This window comes from Anoplopoma fimbria, chromosome 14, assembly GCF_027596085.1.
Source record: "Anoplopoma fimbria isolate UVic2021 breed Golden Eagle Sablefish chromosome 14, Afim_UVic_2022, whole genome shotgun sequence".
Classification (NCBI taxonomy): Eukaryota; Metazoa; Chordata; class Actinopteri; order Perciformes; family Anoplopomatidae; genus Anoplopoma; species Anoplopoma fimbria.
In genome coordinates this window covers 12,858,241-12,865,575 of record NC_072462.1, presented here as the reverse complement: position 1 = coordinate 12,865,575, position 7,335 = coordinate 12,858,241, and the positions used below count along the sequence as shown (strand labels likewise).

Below are 7,335 nucleotides of genomic sequence, written 5' to 3'. Positions count from 1 at the left end.
TCGGAAAAATAAAATGTTATGTCAAAAAAAGTCAGATAAAATCTATCGGTTGGGGTTCCTGGTTTCATCCAGCCCGCATTTTACTTCAGCTATCGGCAGAGTAAGATGTTGTCCAACAGTATGTCAAAAAAAATTAAAATCAGTCATGTCAAAAATAATCATAAAAAGTAATTGTTTAGTATCTCAAAATGAGTCTGTGTAGAATGTGTCAAAGTCAAAGTATTAAATGTCCAAAAGTCATGGCATAGAAAGTTGAAAAAAGTTATAAAAAAATGACAGTATACCATGTCAAAAAAATAAAAGTCATAATACAGTTTCCCTAAAAAAAGTATGTACAAAAATGTTATTAAAAAGTCAAAGTATAGTATGTAGAAAAATGTCAAGAAAGAATCATAGAATAATATGACCAAATGTGTCAAACAATATTAACTATGTAATAATATAAAAACAAGTGTAGTATGTCAAAAATATTCATTTAAAATCCAAAGTATAGTAGGACTAAAAAAGTTTAAATATGTCGATGTTTTTTTTTAAGTCATAGAAAAGATTGTAGTAAGCATGTGGAAATTGTTTTTTGTAAAGTCATGGTAAAGTTTAACGCAAAAAGTCTAAAAAAGTCATAGTATAGTCGGCCTAAAGAAGGTGTAGTACAGTAACTCCAAAAAGATCATAAAAAGTTGTAGTACAATATATCAAACAAAGTCATAGTATAGTATGTTTAACGGTGAAGATTTCTGATTCTTTGATTCTCACACAGACAAAAATTCGTAGTATAGTTTAACATAATTTCTGAAATGTCATATTATAATGTGCCTAAAATGTCAAGAAAAATCATTGCATAATATGTTGAAAAATGTCATAGTGCAGCGTGTCATGGTATAGTATGTCATAAAATGTCACAATATAATACTGTATGTAGAAAAATGTCATGAAAAGGTCATGATTTGGTATGTCAAAAGGTTATAAAAATGTTATTGTTTAGTATGTTGAAAAAGTCATAGTAGAGTATGTTGAACATTTTTAAGAAAAAGTAGTAGTATTGTATGTCTAAAAAATTTTTTGCATGCTATTAAAAAAATCATGTAATAGTATGTTTTTAAAAAAAGTGTTATGAAAAGAAAAAGGTATTTCATGCAAAAAAGTCATAGTATATTGAGGAATGAATGCAAACTGTGGAAGAAAGACAGATCCTGCCCTGGCCGACAATTAGCATCATAGTTCATTTGGATCCGTGCACTGAAAACAGGCAGTTGAACAGACATGTTGGCCCTAAGGGATACTGTCTTGCTGTCGTGCTGGAGCCTAAACTGGTAAGACACAGCAGCTGTCTCCAATTTAGAATCAAATCACATTACAACAAGGTGGTGTTATTTGTCTGCAAGCAAAGTTACACAATTAAGAAAAATGTAAGAGACTGCGCCATATTTGCCGGAATACAAAAATGAATTGATTGATATAGAAGCTGCAGATGGTATTATCTATTTTCTCAACACTGAAGGCCTATTCTTTAGCTTCAGCTAACCATAGGGGTGCACCTAACAGTATGTTACACTTTGTGATTGGTGGGTTGCTTCCTGCCAATATGCATATTGGGAGTCACGGTTGACTTGTAATCTGACTTTTTCATCTATTCAGACATGAACCTTCAACTAATTTGCTATTTTCTAACACAGCTGTTTATTTCAGATGGATAATTTCACATTATTTTGATATTTCATAGACCAGACAATCGCTTAATCGAGAAAAGTATCAGTGGATTAATTGATAGTGAAAATAACAATTAGCGTATAATTTGGACTACATTGGTAAATTTGGTCATGTGTGCATCATGGCTCCGTTAAATGACCGGAGCTTTGCCTACTTTCTCGGCTGGCATTGATGGATGAATGGATTTGAGTATTCAGGGTGACTCACACAGCCGCACCATCCATTGTTTGAGGCAGACAAAAGCAGGCTGCATCTCAGCTGGCCTTGATGACAAAGACGTGGAGAGAGGACCCTTGAGTTTAGATAACTGCTTACACACTAACCACACACACACTCCCACAAACTTAAACAACACGAGCGCCAGCAAATCCTGTGTTCAAGTATCTCCTTGTGGATGTGTCTCGTATCTCCAGTTGTCTGATGGCTCACACATTGTGTTTTTATTCAACCTTTTTATGACCTATGTTTTTTTTGTTTGTGCCCTCCCGTCTGCACTGTGTGAGTCTTTCTATGTTTGATCAGCACACAAACAAACTAGAGGAGAGTGCTGCAGAATCCCTTCTATTTGGTCCGAGGGGTACAGAGGCCAGATATTGTGTAAAACAAAGTGAAGTTAAAACACACACAAGCATCCCCAGATGTTTTCCTACAGTACGTTTGCTGTGGGAGAAATCAATAACTGTGGGCTACGAAGTGGTTTTAGCTCGCTCTCTTGACCTTTCCATCTCGGCAGCAGCTACTGCGCGGAAGCTTATTCTACTGCCCAAAAAACAGATTCCATCTCCACTATAATTGGAATCAGATCTCTGGACTACATTTATTTATAAATAGTACTTGTTTAGGTCCAGTATTTCTTTATTCCTTCTTTCAAATTAAATCAGTGTATCATTTCCAGCTATTTACCTATATTTACTCATTTTATTGTTTTGTTTGTTACATTTACAGTGTCAAACTGAGACATTATTTGTTATACTATATAACCATAAAGGTGCCCCATTTTCTAAAGAATGTATTATCTGGCAAGAGGTTTTTTGTATTTAGCTCCTCTGTAGTTTGTGTCACTGTAATAGTGTTGTGCTATAGTTAACTTACACCCTCAAACAATAAAGTTAAAAAACTAAAACTACTTTTCTCCAAATTAACAGACTGACATGAAACAGGCTGCTCAATAAACAGCCATAATATTAAGAAATAGTATATACTTAATGACTAGCAAAAACCTAAAAAATAATAGACACACACACACACACACGCTTTATGACAAAAGTCTTAGAGTTTGTTGTGGAAAAGTAAAAATGTGATCTCAACAAGAGCGGAAACTAGAAAGCTATATTCCTGTTTCCTGGACTGGCAGTGTAGGAAATGATGTCATGACCTGCTCACTTCCTGAATGAACTGTTTCAGTGCCTCTTTTGGTGAACCACCTACTGAGTCAGTAAATCAACCAAATGATTGCTTCTTGGGCTGTAAATGGATCAAATCCCCAGTTATTCACCTGCTCCATCATATACCGGTGGATCTATTTAGTTTCATGAGAGTGGATTCATGAGTAAATTCAGACACCCCGTCAGTCTGCTCCTCCATTCAACAGTATAACCAAAATATAAACATCAAGGCACAGCAATTCACTAATAGATTATATTTAAAGCAATAATTAAGCAGATACATTTATCAAAAACATATTATTTGAGGGTAAAGGAGACTATGCTAGCAAGAAACCGTTTAAAAAAAAAAAATATATATATATATATATATATTTTTTTTTTTTTTTTTTTTGTGTACATTTAAGTGATTTGGTATGTTAACATTGCAAAAAAGTTTTTTTCTTAAAACATATGGAAAACTTCACGTGCTGTCAGACTGTTTTAACCTCATTCTGTACAAATCAACATAATATCAGAACTTTTATTCAAGTGAAACAATCTGCCTAATTATTCAGCCTGAACTCATCTTTCTGGTTGGCATTTGTTTTGTTCTAATACTAGAAAAAGCTAAATGCAATCGTAGATATGCATACATGTGCACAATGACAATACTAAAATGCTAATGTTTCGCATAAGTATGTTACCTGTCTTGGTTTAGCATGTTAACATGCTAACATTTGGATATAGTACTAGACAAAAAGTACAACTAATGGGATTGTCGTTGGTTTTACAGAAATGTGTCTACAAACCCTAATATTGGATACAAAATGTTTACCAAAATCAATAGGCTTCATTCTCTGTGGAACATTAATGCTGTACAAAATGTCTTGGCAATCCATCCAATAGTTGTTGAGATATATTAGTTTGGAATAAAGTGGTGGACCCAACAGACCAACATTTCCTCTTAGAACACAATAATAAACTAAAATGAATGATAAGATGTTTGTAAACACCGTACAGCTCATTGTTGGCAAATATGTACCATCACAATCACTCCACAATTTAATTAATACAGTAGGGACAGAGAGAAAATGTCCATTCAATAGTTTACTAAATCATAAACAGGGTCCAAGTGACTCAAGGATGTGTCCTTGAAACATACATTAAATCAAGTAATTAAAGCACCAGCCATTTAAGCCCAATGAATGCATAAGACATAATACTGTTTTTGCAGAAATGTGAATAGCACACTTTCATGAAAGCCAGTGACAGGTCCTGAAACAGCTTGCTGTTTGGTGAGGAAACATGACGTCTTTGTTGTTCATGAGTTTGTGTACTCTTGCGGTGGCCGGGCTGAGGAGTGTGCTGCAGAAGGCTTTTCTCACTTTGTTGCAGCCAGCAGCAACACACACACTCTGCCAACGTCAACAGACAGATCTTCATACAGGGAGCTGAGAACAAAGGTGAGGATAAGGGCAAAATAAAGAAAATTAATAAACTTCAGAGAACAGGATAACAGAGAGGAATAAGCAGTTTATGTACAGATGAAACAAACGGAAGGGGAACCATTAGATCATTCTCTCTCTCTGCCTTTATCTCTCTTTCAAGGTTCATCTCAGCTAAATGCTGTAATTTATGAGGAATGTGTGTGTGTGTGTGTGTGTGTGTGTGTGTGTGTGTGTGTGTGTGTGTGTGTGTGTGGGTGTGTGTGTGTGTGTGTGTGTGTGTGTGTGTGTGTGTGTGTGTGTGTGTGTGTGTGTGTGTGTGTGCGTGTGTGTGCGTATGTGTCATTTTCGAGCCTGGCCAGACCAGACCAGCCACCCAGAAGTGTGTCTTCCTTTGTGGCTGACAAGCCGGCGTGAGCAAAGCTTCTGCTGTGAGCTGATCACTCAAGCAGAAATCAACAAACACTCGCACACACACACATGCACATCATAATTAGAGACGTGTAAGGGACATGAGTAGAATCAGCCGAGCCTCTGCTGCTAACTGGAGCAGAGGTGAACGCACGTACTGTGCAGTGTACACACACACACGGCAGCCGTTGGAGGTCGATGGAAGTGTCCGCAGACAAGCAGTGGGAAGTAACACCTGATGTCTTTGTTGGTAGGCTCCCGCCTAGCGACTGTCATTGTGGCAACCCGCTGCGACAAGCACGACCTTGTTGCCAGGCAACCTGAACTTCTGTGACAGATAGTTGGAAAGTTCTGTGGTGAGAGCGAAACTGAAAGACAGAAAAAATAGAGAAGTAAAGAAAACTGAACACAGAAAAACGAGGTAGAAAGATCACTATGGTACATGAAGGTCTGTGGACAGATTACCAAAAGAAGCAGTGAAGCACAAAAACAGCAAGAAATAAAGTGTGTCTTTACCAAAACAGCTGCATCTGTCGGCCTTCTCCTGCTTTTACAGACCCACAGCCCCGCGTGCCAGCAGTTCTTTGATTTGTGAGGTGGCATGCTGTGCGAGGCGTGTTCCCAGTATACTGTGTGTGTAAACACACATAAAAGAGTTCAGCGTACAGCCAGTGGATCACATGGACTGTACAAGGTACTGCTTTGTCTGTGTCCACGCAGACTCTCTCCATACACACAGTAAACACACTCCCAATACACAAACACATCAACTGAATACACCATCTACACAACCTGCTTCTTCAAACCCCTCCATGAAAAACCTTGTTCATGTCGTGTTAACATCTCCCTGTTATCCCAGCTTGTACCTTTTTATTGCAACATAATAAGCTGCAGTACAACTCACTCTGCATTTATTTTAATGCACAGCATGTGTATGTCCACAATTACTGGATATAAAAAGTCTTAAAGTGGCCCTATTATGCTTTTCCACTTTTTCCCTCTTCTTTAGTGTGTTATATATATTTTTGTACTTTCAGCAGTACTTTGATTTAATTTCATGCAGACAAACACACTTGTAGGTGTAGAGATATTAATGTTCCTGTTTTCTCTGTGGACTTCAGATGTGGAAGTGTTAGATTACTTGTGCTGTGCCATATTCATTTTACATACAGTACAGGTTCTTCGGTACAGCATATGCTACAAAAGGGACATTCATCTTAAAGTGGCCCTATTATGCTTTTCCACTTTTTTCCTCTTCTCTAGTGTGTTATATATATTGTTGTACATGTAAAAGGTCCGTAGAGTGTAAAACCTTAAGTCCACGCCTAAAAGGAGTTACCCTTCCCCTCAGAAGCTCCTGAGCCGCCTGAAACTGTAACTTTATGAGGTCATCATGTTGCGGAAGTGACGTAAAATTCCTCCGGCTAGTTTGGCCCTCAAACAACAAAAGAGAGATGGAGCTGAAGCCCCGGAGGAAGAGTTTTTTGAAATGTGAAACGTTGACCAATCACAACAGAGCGGGCTAGCTGACCAATCAGGGCAGACTTCTCTTTCTGGAGGGAGGAGCAAGCGCTACTACGGAGCATTTCAGAGAGAGTGTGAGAAGAGGTGCTGCAGGACAGCCAGGATGAGAAAAACAAGGCGGATTATGAGCATTAATGCATGTAAACATGTTGTAACTGTTACTTGAGATAAAAATATGCGCCCAGAAAATAGCATAATAGGGCCTGTTTAATATCAATCCGTATTTCTAAGCTGCAAGTTATGACTGAGTTTAGCCTCCTATTAATCTATTGATAAGTCTGTTAAACATCAAGAATAATTGTGAGCCACAACATCAGTTATTATTATCATTTAATAACTTTTAAATTCCTCTTACTGGAGTACACGTCATTAGGCAAAAGGATGGGATCCATCTGCATTTAATTCAATGCCGTGTCTCAATAAAACAAAGGTCTCTTATGCAAACTTTAGTTACATCCAAATTAATCATCCTGTTAAGAAGATAATAAATCAAGAAAGTTAGCTGTATCAAATAACCCAAAACTCGTAAATCAAAGCAAATGTCCCAGAAACTTCAAAGGAAATGTTGTTCCACCAATCTGGAAGAATTTCATTTAGTCTGGCAAGATAGTCTTAAAACGTATAGGAAGGCCCTCGGTTTATTAAGTAAATTTAAATGTTAATATCAAATCGCCCAGATTTTTCCAAACATGTGTCAGGAATACATTTAATTTTAAAAGTGCTAAATAATGTAATGCTGAGATGTTTTTTTAATGATTTCAGAATTCATGACACAAGATCTAATCTAATTAACAAGTGGAGAGTGTGGGAGTTGCGTCTTCAGACCTTAGTTTTGTTTGGATGTATTGGCTGATCCACCAGGCGGATTTTCTTTCATTTTTTTA

General features: G+C 37.2%; 1 long non-coding RNA gene across 1 annotated transcript; it reads right to left on the bottom strand.

Annotated features, from left to right (window-relative positions):
* Positions 1–3,487: 3,487 nt before the first annotated feature.
* LOC129102700 (uncharacterized) lies at positions 3,488–5,547 on the bottom strand. The gene is made up of 3 exons (XR_008531718.1): positions 5,444–5,547; positions 5,086–5,295; positions 3,488–4,522 (listed from the first exon to the last, which is right to left on the bottom strand). It is a non-coding gene; the product is annotated as an uncharacterized LOC129102700 (long non-coding RNA).
* Between the last annotated feature and the right edge of the window lie 1,788 nt (positions 5,548–7,335).